This window comes from Somniosus microcephalus, chromosome 11, assembly GCF_052327205.1.
Source record: "Somniosus microcephalus isolate GS21.2 chromosome 11, FLI_Smic_1.0, whole genome shotgun sequence".
Classification (NCBI taxonomy): Eukaryota; Metazoa; Chordata; class Chondrichthyes; order Squaliformes; family Somniosidae; genus Somniosus; species Somniosus microcephalus.
The window spans coordinates 67,989,662-68,005,852 of NC_140997.1; the positions used below are offsets into that span (position 1 = coordinate 67,989,662).

General features: G+C 45.5%; 1 protein-coding gene across 1 annotated transcript in view; it reads left to right on the forward strand.

Moving 5' to 3' along the window:
- Positions 1 to 11,364: 11,364 nt before the first annotated feature.
- The window catches only part of LOC147110650 (centriolar coiled-coil protein of 110 kDa-like), a 55,293-nt gene continuing 50,466 nt past the window's right edge, over positions 11,365 to 16,191 (forward strand). Inside the window, 2 exon segments of the mRNA XM_086000831.1 lie at positions 11,365 to 11,559; positions 12,331 to 12,401. The gene's annotated coding sequence lies outside the window, so the exon portion shown is untranslated.

Consider the following 16,191-nt stretch of genomic DNA (forward strand, 5'->3'; position numbering starts at 1 on the left):
CTCCGTCTAGTTATTGGAAAACATCATACCTTAAGAATCAACGGATTCAATAGTCAGGGCCCATAGCCTTTGCAGTATCCAGTGTCTTCAGTCATTTCTTGACATCACGTGGAGTGAATTGAATGGGCTGAAGACTGGCATCTGTGATGCTGGGGACCTCAGGAGGAGGCCGAGATGGATCATCCACTCGGCACTTCTGGCTGAAGATAGTTGCAAATGCTTCAGCCTTGTCTTTTGCACTCACGTGCTGGGCTCCACCATCATTGAGGATGGGGATATTTTTGGAGCCTCCTCCTCCTGTTAACTGTTTAATTGTCCACCACCACTCACGACTGGATGTGGCAGGACTGCAGAGCTTTGATTTGATCCGATGGTTGTGAGATCACTTAGCTCTGTCTATCGCATGTTGCTTCCGTTGTTTGGCATGCAAGTAGTCCTGTGTTGTAGCCTCACCAGGTTGACACCTCATTTTTTGGTATGCCTGGTGCTGTTCCCGGCATGCTCTCCTGCACTCTTCGTTAAACCAGGGTTGATCTCCCGGCTTGATGGTAATGGTAGAGTGAGAGATATGCCGGGCGATGAGGTTACAGATTGTGGTTGAATACAATTCTGCTGCTGCTGATGACCCACAGCGCCTCATGGATGCCCAGTTTTGAGTTGCCAGATCTGTTCGAAATCTGTCCCATTTAGCATGGTGGTAGTGCCACACAACACGGTGGAGGGTATCCTCAACATGATGACGGGACTTCGTCTCCACAAGGACTGTGCGGTGGTCACTTCCACCAATGCTGTCATGGACAGTGTTGGATCCATGGTTCAGTGGATATGCTGTTATTAAATAATCACACGGATGCGGTACATCAACAATAAACAGGTCTTTACTGGAGGAGGGTAGTCTCAAGACAGTGGGTACAGAGGCATGCGCAAAGCTTATATACCGGTGTGGTCACTGCCGGTACTACAGTATACAGGAGCTGTAAAAGTAGTTCTGACTTAAAGGCACATACACTACAATTCCTCCCCTTTTAGATTAGCAGTACCCCTAATATTCAAATAACAATTAACATTTCAACATGTACATTAAACAACAAAAGTCCATTTATATATTCAGTCTTTGGGGCGGCTTCCTGACCTTTTCGGGATAGCGCCTTTCCGGAGGTTCTTGTTCTTGGTGCAGAGGCGATTCTGACCCCTTTTCATCGGGTAGTTCATCAGGTTCCACTGCTACTGGGTCTGAAGTAGATGCTACCGGTATGTCGGGTTCATCCCCAGGTACTCGAGACATGGGGTTGACGCGTTCCTGTGACGCTAAGATCTGATCGACGTGGCGTCTCACAATGTTCTCCCCGACATCCACTGTGTACATTAATGGGCCCTGCCTTGTACATATCGTTCCGGGTTGCCATTTCTCTGTTCAATAGTCACGAGCCAAGACTGGTTGTCCTACATTGAAGCTCCTTGTCGTCTTCTCATTGATGTGCTGGAATTGTTTGTCCTCAACATTTCTTCGCACATTTGGTCTGAGCAAGTCCAGACGAGATCTCAACCTTCGGTTAAAGAACATCATGGCCGGGGTCTGGTTGAGAACTGCATGTGTCACGTTTCGGTAAGCTAATAAGAAATTGTCCATCTTATGCTGTAGTGGAATTTCATCGTCGCACATGGCCTTTATCGCCTTCTTAAAGGTTTGTACGAACCTCTCAGCCAATCCATTTGTGGCTGGATGATACGGGGCGGATGTGTAATGCCCCGTATCATTCCTTCTCATAAATTTTTGGAACTCGTCGGACACAAACTGTGGTCCATTATCAGAGCAAATCTGCTCTGGCAACCCGTTTCTGGCAAATATGGTCTGTAGGACTGCAATCATTTTCTCTGTAGTGGTTGAAGACATTTTTATCACCTCAGGCCACTTTGAATGAGCATCCACTGCTATTAAGAACATTGAGTCCATGAATGGACCAGCGAAATCAATATGCACCCGTTGCCATGGAGAGGAGGGCCACTCCCATGGGGTAGAGGGGCATGTGGTGGTGCATTTTGGACCTTCTGACATCCTAAGCAGCTCTTAGTTAGGTCCTCGATTTGTTGATCGATTCCCGGCCACCACACATAAGCCCTAGCAAGGCTTTTCATTTTCACTCCCCCAGATGACCTTCATGTAGCTCATTTAGCACTCTCTCCCTTAACTTGGGTGGAATCACCACTCTGGATCCACACATCACTGTCCCCTGGCATACTGACAGCTGTTCTCTTCTGGATGAGAATGCTGGCAACAGTGAGTCGCCATGTGTTGGCCATCCCCTCACCGTCAATTCATATACCCGCGACACCTTCGGATCATTGCGGGTCTCCTTCTCTATATCCGCGTTTGTTACTGGCAATCGTTCAATTATTGACGAATAAAATATTTCGATAGGGTCCACTGCTGGTGCTTCCTCCACAGTAGGCAGTGGCAGGCGCGATAGCCCATCAGCGTTCCCATGCTGTTTTGTGCCTTTATATTCTATTTCATATTGATTCGCCCCTAGAAACAGGGACCATCTTTGTAACCGCTGTGCAGTCATCACTGGAACGCCCTTCTTAGGATTAAAGATGGAGACAAGTGGTTGGTGGTCAGTCAGCAAGGTGAACTTCTGCCCATGCAGATAGTGGTTGAATTTTTTTACTCCCCATACTAGGCTGAGGGCCTCCCTGTCAATCTGGGCGTAGTTGCGCTCGGCTGAGGTTAGTGACCGAGACGCAAAGGCTACTGGCCTCTCCAACCCGTCTGGGAATTTGTGCGACAGCACCGCTCCAATACCATAGGGTGATGCATCACATGCCAAACGAATTGGTAGTGCAGGGTTGAAATGGGCCAACACCTCTTTTGATGTGATCAATTCTTTACACTTCTGGAAAGCTCGTCTATGTTCGTCAACCCACTTCCATGGTACCCTTGTTTGCAGTAGGGTGTTCAGTGGGTGTAATACCATAGACAAATTTGGTAAGAACTTGTGGTAGTAGTTTACCAGCTCGAGGAACGACCTCAGTTGTGACACATTTTCCGGTGCTGGAGCCTTGACTACTGCCTCAATCTTTTCAGGGGACTTATGTAACCCCTCTTCATCGATGACGTGGCCACAATACGAGATCTGTTTCTGGAAAAACTCGCACTTGTGGCGATTAGCTCGTAGCCCATACTCCTTTAATCTGGTGAGCACCTTCTCCAAGTTGGCGAGGTGATCACCGTCATTTTCGCCCGTGACCAAGATGTCGTCCAAATAACACTGGGTCCCTGGAATCCCTTGCAGGACTTGATCCATTGCCCTTTGCCAGATAGCCGGAGCCGAGGCTACTCCAAACACCAGCCGGTTGTATTGATAGAGACCTTTATGAGTGTTGATCGTAAGGTATTGTTTCGAAGCTTGTTCTACCTCCATTTGCAAGTACGCTTGGGCTAGATCAATTTTGGTGAAGCGTTTACCTCCAGATAGCGAGGCAAAAATATCCTCAATTTGTGGAAGCGGATATTGTACCGTGTGAAGGACTGGGTCCACTGTCACCTTAAAATCCCCACAGATGCGGACCTTCTTTGGTTCCCCAGGCGTATTACTCAACGACCTCTTCATTACAGGAACGATGGGTGTAGCCCACTCGCCCCAGTCCACTTTGGACAGTACTCCTGAACGTTCCAACCGTTTCAGCTCTGCTTCAACAGCTGGTCTGATCACATAAGGCACTAGTCTGGCCTTCAGAAGCTTTGGGCTTGCATTTTCCTCTATTCTAATCGTTGCTGTTATTCCTTTTAGTGTTCCTAGTCCCTCCTGGAACACTTCTTTTGCGTCAGTTAGCATTTTTGACAGTCATCCAGGTGTGACGTAGTCATCCTTTTTGGCCTCAACCTTCAGTGCCTGTATGGAATGCCAATCTAATTGTATCTTCCGGATCCATTCACGTCCTAGCAGTGGTGGTCCTCCATCTGGCAATACATATATATCCATTTTAGGTATTTCCTGGCCTTTATATGTCACTTTCACCCTTATTTTTCCTTTGGGGTAGACTTTTTGCCCCGTATACGTCTTCAAGACAATCTCTGTAGCTGTCAAGGGTACGTGTGAAAATAGCCGCTTGTAGTCTCTTTGATTTATGACTGTTAGAGCTGACCCTGTGTCCAATTCCATTTTCACTTGGACTCCGTCTATCTTGAGTGTAACCCAGATAGTCTGGTGATCCTCCATTTCTGTTACCTTATGTAGTTTCAGACAACCCAGCTCCTTGCTTCCGGAGTCTGTGTCACTTTTCTGTTCGTCTGAACCACTGTCCATCACCTGGTGTACCTTTTTGTACTTCTCCTGTGGAGATTTCGTACTGTTGGTTTTCTTCCCAGACCTGCAGACTCTTGCTATGTGTCCTGCTTTCCCACACTGTCTGCACACTTGGTCCTTGAACCAACCATCTTTCTGGTCATGTGTTGTTCTGCTGCAGCGATAGCACTTCCCTGTTCCATAGGACATTTCATTGGTGCCATATTCTTGCAGTCTCCGTTGTACCTCTGCAGCGCCCCTTGCGGCTGCTTCGTGTGATACTGCCATACTGAAAGCTTTGTCCAGCGTAAGGTCCTTTTCTGATAGAAGCTGTTTCTGGGTTCCTTCACTTTGTAGCCCACACACAAACTTGTCCCTTAACGTATCTGCTAGTCCCGCTCCAAACTGGCAGTGTTTCGATAGCTTACGCAGTTCCGTTAGGTACTCAGCATTGCTTTCGTCTTTGTGTTGGTTCCTTTTATGGAACTTAAATCATTCTGCTATCAGCAGCAGTGTGGGGTTTAAGTGGTCCTGTAGAATTTCTACTATGCTTTCAAAATTCTTGTTTACTGGCTTCTCTGGGGTTGTTAGATTTCACAGTAACCCATAAGTTTTTGCACCCATGGAATTTAACAGAACCAGTGCTTTATTAGCATCTGGCACTTCATTCGCCCTACAGTACACCTCAATACGTTCCACATATGTCGCCCAATCTTCGACTTCATTGTCGAACGTAGAGATACTGCCACTCTTTGGCATCCTTGGGTGTAAGTTAACTGTCAAAAATGACGCCTCCCGCACTTCCCCTTCTTCTCCGCTGGCACAAAATGGCGTCTCCCGCGCTTTCCTTCCTTCCCGTGCTCGCCCTTCTTCTCCGCTGCAGCTTCTAAAAATGGCATCTCCTGCGCTCTTCCTTCTTCTCCGCGGCTCAATGGCGTATCCCGCGCTACCCTTTCTTTGCCCCGCGGACCCTGTTCAGCCCGTGAGCCCTGGCTGTGCTCTGCGCGTTCGTCTTTTTATATATTTTTTTGACGCCGCTCAGTCTAGAACCCGGCTGTTTCTTTACCCTCTTCTCTCTCCGGTTTGTTTTCTTTTTCTCGACGCCGCTCGGTGTTCAACCCCCGGCTGCGCCCTGCGCTCTTCACCCTCTGTCTTACCCCGTCGACGCTGCTCGGCTTTCTCTCCGCCGTCGGTCGGCTCCAGCCGCCGCTGCTCGGGAAGGGTCTGCGCTGGACCTGTCGTCGGTCTCTTGATGCTCGTCGTGGCTGGGGAACCAAGCCCGGCTCTCCACAGCCTCCCCTGCGAAGTTCAATCTCTGCCTGACTGCTGGGCGGTTGCTCGTGGTCGACGCCCGTGTTCCTGGCCTCGACTTTTTTTTTATGTTGCAGGTAGATTCGAATCGACACTCGTCGCCACTGTTGGATCCGTGGTTCAGTGGATATGCTGTTATTAAATAATCACACGGATGCGGTACATCAACAATAAACAGGTCTTTACTGGAGGAGGGTAGTCTCAAGACAGGGGGTACAGAGGCATGCGCAAAGCTTATATACTGGTGTGGTCACTGCCGGTACTACAGTATACAGGAGCTGTAAAAGTAGTTCTGACTTAAAGGCACATACACTACAGACAGATGCATCTGCAACAGGTAGATTGGTGAGGACGAGATCAAGTAGGTTTTTCCCTCTTGTTGGTTCCCTCACCACCTGTCGCAGACCCAGTCTGGCAGTTATGTCCTTTAGGACTCGGCCAGCTCGGTCAGTTGTGGTGCTACCGAGCCACTCTTGGTGATGGACATTGAAGTCCCCCACCCAGAGGACATTTTATGCCCTTGCTACTCTCAGTGCTTCTTTGAATTGGTGTTCAACATGAAGGAGTACTGATTCATCAGCTGAGGGAGGGTGGTAGGTGGTAATTAGCAGGAGGTTTCCTTGCCCATGTTTGACTTGATGCCATGAGACCTCATGGGGTCCTGAGTCAATGTTGAGGACTCCCAGGGCTACTCCCTCCCGACTGTATACCACGGTGCCACCACCTCTGGTGGGTCTGTCCTGCCGGTGGGACAGGACATACCCAGGGATGGTGATGGTGGTGTCTGGGACATTGGTTGTAAGGTATGATTCGGTAATTATGGCTATGTCAGGCTGTTGCTTGACTAGTCTGTGGGACAGCGCTCCCAATTTTGGCACAAGCCCCCAGATGTTGGTAAGGAGGACTTTGCAGGGTCGACAGGGCTGGGTTTGCCATTGTCGTTGTCGTTTCCGGTGCCGAGGTCGATGCCGGGTGGTCCGTCCGGTTTTATTCTTATTGTTTTTCGTAGCGGTTGTTTACAACTGAGTGGCTTGCTAGGCCATTTCAGAGGGCATTAAGAGTCAACCACATTGCTGTGGGTCTGGAGTCACATGTAGGCCAGACCAGGTAAGGACGGCAGATTTCCTTCCCTAAAGGACATTAGTGAACCAGATGGGTTTTTGCAACAATCGACAATGGTATCATGGTCGCCATTACTGAGATTAACATTTAATTCCAGAATTAAATTGACCCATCTAGGTTATCAAAACTAGTCCACACCATACCTACCTTTAGTAAGAGGTGATGTCTGTCCCAACCAGAAACAGTCCAGCTGTTGCTTGAAGGAATTCAGCGAATCAGCATCCACCGCATAAGCCGGCAGCCTGTCCCAGAGGTCCATTATTCTCTGGGAAATTAACCACCTCCTGACATCTAACTTAGATCTGGCCTTATACAACTTAAAATTGTGACCTCTGGTTCTCCCTAATCTATTTAATTGGAACAAACGGTCAACTGGAACACAATCTATTCCCTTCATCATCTTATAAACCTCAACCAGACCACACTTAAGTCTACGCTTCTTTAACGTGTAGCGTCCCAACTCTTTTAGCCTATCTTGATAACTAAGATGCTTTATATTGGGAATTAGTCTAGTGGCCCTCCTCTACACCCTTTCCAAAGCCTCTCATGTGATGAGACCAAAACTGGTCACAGTATTCCAAGTGAGGCCTGACCAAGGTCTTGTAGAAGGACAAAATAGTCTGCCTTGTCTTATAATCAATTGTCCTGTGGATACATCCCAGCACCCTATTTGCTCTAGCTATCACTTTATGGCATTGCTCATGTACCTTTAGAGATGTATGCACTAGAATGCCCAGATAGCTTTCTTTCTCCACCTTCTTTAATGCTTTTCCCTGCAGGGTGTATGTACGTTGAGCATTCGCACTGCCCACATGCATAACACTGCACTTTTCCAAATTGAACATCATTGGCCAGTCATGAGCATAATCTTCCAACATATTAAAATCCGCCAGAAGCAGCCGAGCATCATCTACAGTCCTAACACTCGCACAGATCTTAGTATCATCTGCAAATTTGTAGATTGTGCCCCCAACACCTCCATCTAGATCATTAATAAAAATAGTAAAGAACAACGGTCCTAACACCAATCCCTGCAGGACACCACTGGTGACCGGTCTCCAAACAGATCCATATCTATCTATAACTACTTTTTGCCCACATCTTTCCAGTCTGTTCCCAATCCAGCTCAATATATTACCACTAATACCAGTGGGTTCAATCTTGTAGAGAAGCCTCTTTTGCGGTACCTTATCAAAAGCTTTTTGTAAGTCCAAGTGGACAATGTCTACTGGGCTTCCCTCATCTACCATCTTCAGATTTGTAAGACATTACCTCCTTTTTATGAAGCCATGTTGAGTGTCCCTAATATGTCCCTCTCTATCCAAGCAATCATATATTACATCCCTAATGATTTCCTCAAGCATCTTTCCTATTACTGATGTCAAACTAATGGGCCTATAGTTACCCAGGCCCATCTTATCACATTTTTTAAAGATGGGGACTACTTTAGCCTCCCTCCATCCCAGAGTGCTCGTACAGCACATGACCCATCTTCCTGAGGACCCTTAGGTGGATATCATCTGGCCCAGCTGCTCTTGCTAATTTCAAGTTCTTAATAATATCTAAAACAATATGTTCATCAATTTTAATATTACTAGTTTTATTATTAAAATCATTGAATTCTAATAGTCGAGCATTATTTTCAAAAGTGAAGACCGATGCAAAGTACCCATCTAATATTTTCACGCTACCCAGTGAGTCCTTTGCAACCTGTCCTTGAACACACTTCAATGGGCCAATACAAACTTTGACAGTTCTCTGACTCTTCACATAACTGAAAAAGCTTTTCCCATTACTTCCACAATTGTCTACGATCCTCTTTTCCATTCACCTTTTAGCTGATCTAATAGCAGTCTTTGTTTTCTTTAGCTGTTCCTTAGACTCAACTCTGTTTAGTTGAGTGTTAGATGTCTTTAATTTATAGAAACATTTATGTTTACATCTTATTTGTCTTTTTATATAACCAGTCAGCCACCATGGCTTTTTCTTACCACAATCCCTTCTTTTGACTTTAGGTACATATTTGTTTTCCACATTTTTTATCTTGTTCTTAAAAACTTTCCATTTGTATGCTACATCCGTCTCATCACCACCCAGTAGGGTTGGGCAATTTACCCGTTCCAAATCGTCTGCCATTTAAGTGCAGTTTGCTCTTCTGAAATCTGGTACGAGTTGACGATACATGGCAAAATAAGAGTGAAGGGAACGCGCAAACATGATTTCTTTGGACACCGAAGTCAGTATAATGAAATGACCTTTACTTACCTTAAGTAAACTGGCTCAAATTCTCTGGGAAATGCATTGCTACAGTGCTGCCCTGTGGTGAATGTTAAGTACTGCAGTTAGGATTGACATAAAGCTCTTGTGTTCAGTTGATTGACAGTCACATGAGTCAAGGAGAACAATCCCAGCTTCTTTCGTTTCTCCACATAACTGAATTACCTCATCCCTGGTACCATTCTGGTAAATCTCCTCTGCACCCTCTCTAAGGCCTTGACATCCTTCCTAAAGTGCGGTGCCCAGAACTGGACACAGTACTCTAGCTGAGATCTAACCAGTGATCTATAAAGGTTTACCATAAATTCCTTGCTTTTGTACTCTATGCCTCTATTTAAAAAGCCAAGGGTCCCGTATGCTTTTTTAACAGCATGTTGCTGGTTAGAAAGAAAACAGATTGTTTATACAGAATAGATTTTATTATGTTGGTTGTATGTATTCAGTTAAAAGAATCTCATCCTTTTTGAGGTTTAACAATATTTTTAATGTAAAAATTTGGAATCCACGTAAATGATAAACTTATAGATCTTCATGGGGTGAGTAATGATTATTTATGGGAATTTTTGTTTTTTTAAAAGACTGTCTAAGTCAGCAAACTCACTAATAGCGCACTCCTGGGGCACACCGGGTGTGCATATCAGGAAATTGTGCACTCCGTCCATGATTTTCTATCCACTAATTTTAACAAGTGGAAAAGTTATTTTACATACTTAAAGACAAGAATCTACAGATAGTGTCTGGCTGACAAACAAAGTCATTGTGCAGGTGCCTGTTTTGGGGGAACACATGGGGACATAGGCTCAAAGTAGTAAAAGGTAATTTTAGGACTGATCAGGAAGTTTTTCGTGCATAGAGTGATCAACACTTGGAATGGAATTACAGATAAACTGGTGGAGGTAAAAACCCTGGTATCATTTAAGGACAATTAGATGCAGCAATCGGGTCTATAGGGTCTTTTTGGTTGGATGAATTATGATGGGCAGAATGGCCTCCTTCAGCCCTAAGTATCTTGTACTGTCCCACTCATCTATTATCCCCGCTAATCCTGGCTAACTTCCACCACCTCTCCCAGCACGTTGATTTTGCAATCCTCACCCTTGTTTACAAATCCTTTCATAGATTTGCCCCATTCCCTTTCTTGCTCTTATTCTGGTCTGCTTTATGTTCTCCTTGCTTCTGCTCTACCATCAGTGGTACAGCCATCAACCATCTTACTGACACCTGGAATTCTCTACCCCTGCTATATGGCTTCCCACCTACAAAGTTCCCATGAAACTTACTTGTTCGGCGTGTATTTAGTCAGCTCCCAATCTCTTCTCCCTACTCCTGTTCAGGTTAACCCCCGCACTGTGCCTTGAAATGTTTGTTTTGCTACATTAAAGCACCGTATAAGTTCATGCTGTAGCTGAGCACAACTGCAATGAAAAAGCAGTAAATGCTGGAAATACAAGGCAGGTCAATCAGCTGAATGAGAGCCAGGTTAACATAAGCTTCTCTTTCAGGGCTGCCTTATTTTCTATTTCTATTTCAGATTCCCAATATCTGTTTTTCATTTTTTTTATTTATGAGTGTATCTTTCATTGAGGAACATTCATTGTGGTTTTAAGGAAGTGCTGCCGTCCTTGAAAATTATGAAAGCCTCTTGACAAAAATGTAACCCAATACTGTCATTTGCATCAAAAAAAAATCAGTGTGCTGGAACACAGAGATGAAGAAGAATAGCATTTATATAGCATCTTTCATGACCTCAGGACGTCCCAAAGCACTTTACAACCAATGAAGAACTTCTGAAGTGGAGTCACTGTTGTAATGTAGGAAACGTTGTAGGAAACGCGGCAGCCAATTTGTGCTCAGCAAGCTCCCACAAACAGCAATGTGCTAATGACCCAGTAATCTGTTTTTTGTTATATTGACTGAGGGATAAATATTGGCCAGGACACTGGGGGTAACTCCCCCGCTCTTCTTCGAAATAGTGCCATGGGATCTTTTACGTCCACCTGAGAGAGCCTCGGTTTAACATCTCATCCGAAAGACAGAGCAGCACTCCCTCAGCACTGGCACTGGAGTGTCAGCCTAGAATTTTGTGCTCCTTTAAGACGCTCCTCAATACCTACCTCTTTGACCAAGCTTTTGGTCACCTGCCCTAATTACTCCTGATGTGTCAAAAAACATTGTCTTAATAATACTTCTGTGAAGCGCCTTGGGGCGTTTTACCACATTAAAGGCGCTATATAAATACAAGTTGTTGGATGTATGTATGTGTGTGAACTGAGGAGCAGGGCTGGTTGGCGGGTGCACGTAGCCCAGCCAGACAATGCCCCGCTTTCCGCGGCGCCCCGCTAGCCATGTGGCCGGAGCGGACCCGGAAGTGTTGCTGCTGCTGGCGGTAGCCAATGAGAGCGGGCGCTGGTTGCCAAGTGACGTTGCCGTTTGAGCTGTGGGGATGGCGGGCGGCGGTAGGAGCGGGACGCGGGACAGTGGCGGAGGCGTTGTCTGAGGCGGTAGACAGACTTTCTCGGTCCTTGCTATTGCCAAGCGGGGGAGGCTTCCAGAGCGGCTGGCGGTAAGCGGCAGGTTGGGCGGTGTTGCCCGGGCCTGGGCCCCGGAGATTGTAGCGGGCTCCAGCTGTTGTAACGGCCGCGCCCGTCCTTCCAGGCCCAGCGCGTCCCTCGCGTTATTTTAACCGGCATTGCTGTCCCTGCACAACCAAGTGTTGTACCCGTGCCAACACTCGGGGTGTCGGCTTGTAAATGTGTTTATACCCCAACTGTTCCTGTCAGTGCTGTACAATCTATCCCTGTAAACGCTGATTGCAACTCGCTTGTCATGTACAAAACCAAGTTTTTGAAACGGATTTGTTGACGGTAACGGTCACTGTGAGAGTGACAGTTATTGTTTACTCACTGTGTGGCTCTTCGCTTAGTATCAGGTGTAAATACGACCGTCTACTAAATAACCACGACAGTTAATGTTTGTTTCTATTCTGCAGTCGTTTCATTCCTGCTAATCTACTGCTGAAAGAAAAACCTTATGATGTTTTACTTATGTGATTCCATACCCCTTTAGAGTACAAAGAAATAAAGACTTACATTTATATAGCGCCTTGCAGGACGTCTCAAAGCGCGTTACAGCCAATGAAGTACTTTTGAAGTGTGGTCACTGTTGTAATGTGCACACCACTATAATTGTATTGCACTTTTACCTGTGCCACTGTGTTCAAGGTACCTACTTGGTAACTAAGAATACTTTGAAATGTGTTAAAACAATATTGGCAATATAATATAAATAGTTGGCAGTAAGATTTCCTTCACTCCAATTTTCTTCTCTCCTGAAGGTGCTGACTCGTTCGATTGTTGCATTGTGGATGTTCTCTGTTTAAGCATTGGAAAGTGGGTGACATTGCAGGCAAGTTTGATCCTGTCCTCGCCTGGGCCTGGAGTTTCCTCCTTGGGCACAAGCCAGAAGTTATAATGGAAAATGTATCCAATATTGCACCCATTTTGCCGATGTCAAGTTATGCCCAAGTATTCTCCTGATCTCATTAGAATGCCTCTGAATTTTAAATTGGTATAAATCCGCATGGATAATCTGAAACCAACACCAATATTTTTTGTCTTTTGAGTCTTAATTTTCAATTAATTCAGGCAAGCGTTTCAGTTTTTAATGTGATTTATACATATGCCATAAAAATGCATGGGGGAAAAAAAACAGAAAATACAGAGCAGATCTCTGAGGATGCAAAGTCAAAGGATTGCAATTAAAAGACAAGAAAAATTATGTTGTTTCATGCTGTGCCTGAAAGTCTGGGCGCAACATTGCGAGACTACCCTATCCATCCGCAAGTAGAGGATTTGTGCATTTGAGAGTTGGGTATGGCCAGGTTTGTGGGTGGAGTTTTATTCGGATGGAGGGCTTGATGGACGGATGTAAAAAGTCGAAGAGACTTGGACGTATTGTAGTTACGTGCATAACATGCTTATGCCCAAAATTCCCCAATCTTTTAAGCCACGTAATTTGTTTGCCCCTGACTTACAGTTGTGTATGGGTGCAAGTGTGGAGGAAGCTCCATGTTCTGATCTCCATGCATATGCATTCTCGTGGATGGGTTATTGGGTAGTAATCAAGAGTGTGAACCCTGACAGATTTTCTTATTCCCTGGGAGCTCGGAGTTCTGCCCTAGCATCCCTACTGTTGACTCGGTTGACATTTGGTAACTGAGCACTAGCAGGGAATCAAATTTTGGGGTTCCCTGGTTCCATACTGGAGGTGTAAAGATGTTAAAATAGCTCCACTATTGTATATTATTCTTAAAACATATGTGCTATAAGTAGCCTCCAAAGACAGCTCCTTGGGAAAAATTTTGAAAATTGTTTAAGAAAATGTTGCTATCACAACGGTGATAAAGCACTTAAAATACCCAAATGACATCTCAAACTTGTATCAGTTCTTCCTGGAGGTAATAAAAAGATAAGGGGGCAGAAATTCCTCCCCAAACACGTGAGTACGGAAGGGGTACTCACGCGTCTGGCCAGAGGAAATGCCGGTTTTCAGCATGCACAGCGCATGCGCTGAAAACCGGCATTTCCTCTCCTCTCACCCAAGAGTTGAAGAGGCTAGCGCGTGCGCTGTAGGGGGCAGCGCGTGCGTCTTGGATTTCCTCTGTTTTGGGGGATTTGCGCATGTGTAAAGGCCTCCGGTCTTTACGCTTGTAAAAAGCACGCGTAAGTATTTATTTTTACAGGTAAGTGGTGTTTTAGTGCAATTTAGAAATTTTTTTTCCACAGATTTATTATTTTAAAGAATCTACAATAAAATAAGTTTAGTTTTAGACCCTTTTTATTAAAAATTTATTTTTTTCAACAAAAAAAATTATTGTTTAAATTATTTTTTTAAACTTATTTATACTTAATTTAATGATTGGGATGTTTTTTAAAATTTTATTTAAAGTTTAAGTAGTGTTTTGGGGTGCAGTACTTCTCATGAGTTTGACAGTTCTTACTCTCAAACTTATGAATGAAGTTTCCCCTCCCCTGATTGGCTGAACAGTGCTCACCTGATCCCAGCCGGCACATCGCACTAACTACGCCGCTGGGTCAGGTTAGCACAGCGCGCCGACATCAGAACCTGGCCACTGAAAGGAAATCCACTGCGGGCCAGGTTTCAGATGTCGGCGCGCAGGGTGAGCACACATCGGGGGCTTGCACGCGCGGCAAGCCCCCGACACCAAGTTCTGGGCCAAGATGTTTCACATGAAAAATCTTTGGGTTCCACTACTAGGGCTTGTTTTTTCCACTGTAGCCTTGGACTTGCAGCTCAGATGAACACCTAATGGTACCGTGCACTTTGTCCCAGTGACAGTCACATCAAGACCACCATAGAAATTTACACCACAGAAGGTGGCTATTCGGCCCATCAGCCCTTCCTTCCTCATTTACTGCTCACAATGCACCCTGGCCCCTTTCACTTCCCTTTGTGCTCTGCTGCACTGCCCGCTGCTGCCCCCCCACCCCCGCACTTGGCACAGTCATGCTTTTCTCACTGGACTTGCATGCTCTGCTGCCTATACATCCTCCACCATGGCCTCATGGCCGGAAAGAATTTTATCAGGAGGGAAGAGATTGCTTTACCATTTCTGCAGCCTTGACATTGCAATGCATTAGGTGTCCTGACAATACATAAATGCATTTTACAGCTTGCTGGAATAGTGTTACAGGAAGTGCAATCTATATGCAATTTTGAATATAGAATTATTCTCTTCGGTGCTGAACAGGTCGCGTTAAAGTGCAATAAATAGTTCTCTTTTTTCTCAGACATACTTTTGCATCTCGTCTTTCCTTCTACATGTATGGAAAGGAAATTGTGAAAATGATATACACACTTAGAGGAGTGACCCCTCTCCCCTCGCCCGCCTGCCCATTTTCCTTGAGTGCTATGTACTCTGGTGATGGCGATGGAAAGTATAGACTGCCATTTAAAAGTTAGTAATGATGGACTATTTATTTTGGTGAAAGCGTGAAAACAGGTGCCAAATGGGTGCTGTGCTAATAAGGCACGCCTGTTTAAAAGTCTGGTTTTAGCATGCAGTTTTGGTCTTAATTGCTGATTACCATAATTTGAACTTGCCCGGTGGTACTAAAACAGATACCCACAGGTTTAGCACTCGGGCACTGATTAGATGCAATTTTTGTGGAGCAATATATATGGGCTGCACTCGCCCGCTTCCACTGAAGGCGTGGAGTGTGCTGGCTGACACACAATGGCATGTTTCAGGATGGCTCAGGGACCGAGTGAGAGGGCACAGAGGTTCTCTGCAGCACTGGAGGTCCTGGTGGAGCAGGTCCAGAGGAGTTGGGATGTCCTGTACCCACACAGGGGAAGGAATCCACCTCCCCTTCCTGTCCCCCTCTCCTGCAGCAGCTGGTGCTGCTCTGCCAGGCCTCGTGTCCTCCTCCCATTCCTCTTGCAGACCAAGGAGGAATCTGTAAAAAGATGCCCAGGACCAAGCACTCCCTTTCTCCTGGTGACTCCTATAAGGTAGAGTAGCACAGCACTCACTCTTTTTAGGTGAAGTCCTCAGAGAATTTCTGATATAAATATTGATAGTGTTGGTGAAGTCTTGACAACGTGTCCCAGAAAGTCTTGTGTTGTGTTTCTAAAGTCGCCTTCAAACCTCCAGCAGCAAGTGAATAGTAAAAGGTGATGTACCTTTAAGTAGCGCTCGAAATCCTCAGCAACAACTAGTTTAATTCCAATCAGCTGATTGCTGTTAGGAGAGGGCATTCAGTCAAGCGCTATCCACCAAAATGCCATGCAGCCTCCTTAATGAGCGCTAGCAGGCAATTTAAGTGGCAATCAGCCTCTTATCGATCCTCTGAGCAGCTGTTCTAGCACGCACTTTAACTCCTTTGCAAAGATGGTGCCTTGTGCTAAATGAGGGCCAAACTGGCATTTCAGCTCAAGACCCCATCTTGGTCACCTTGGAGCCTCTTTAGTGCCTGAATGAGCAGTTCAAAAATCGCCCCTCCATCTCTCAAATATGTAGTTAGTGGTATAAAATCCTAACTTTTACACGAACAAACCAAATGAAATAAAAACTGTTTACTTGGAGATTAAATAATACACTCTCTTCAATCTTAAAAGTGAAATTTGAGAAGCAAAAAAACTTGTGCATTGCAGGTCTGGGCAACATTTCTTT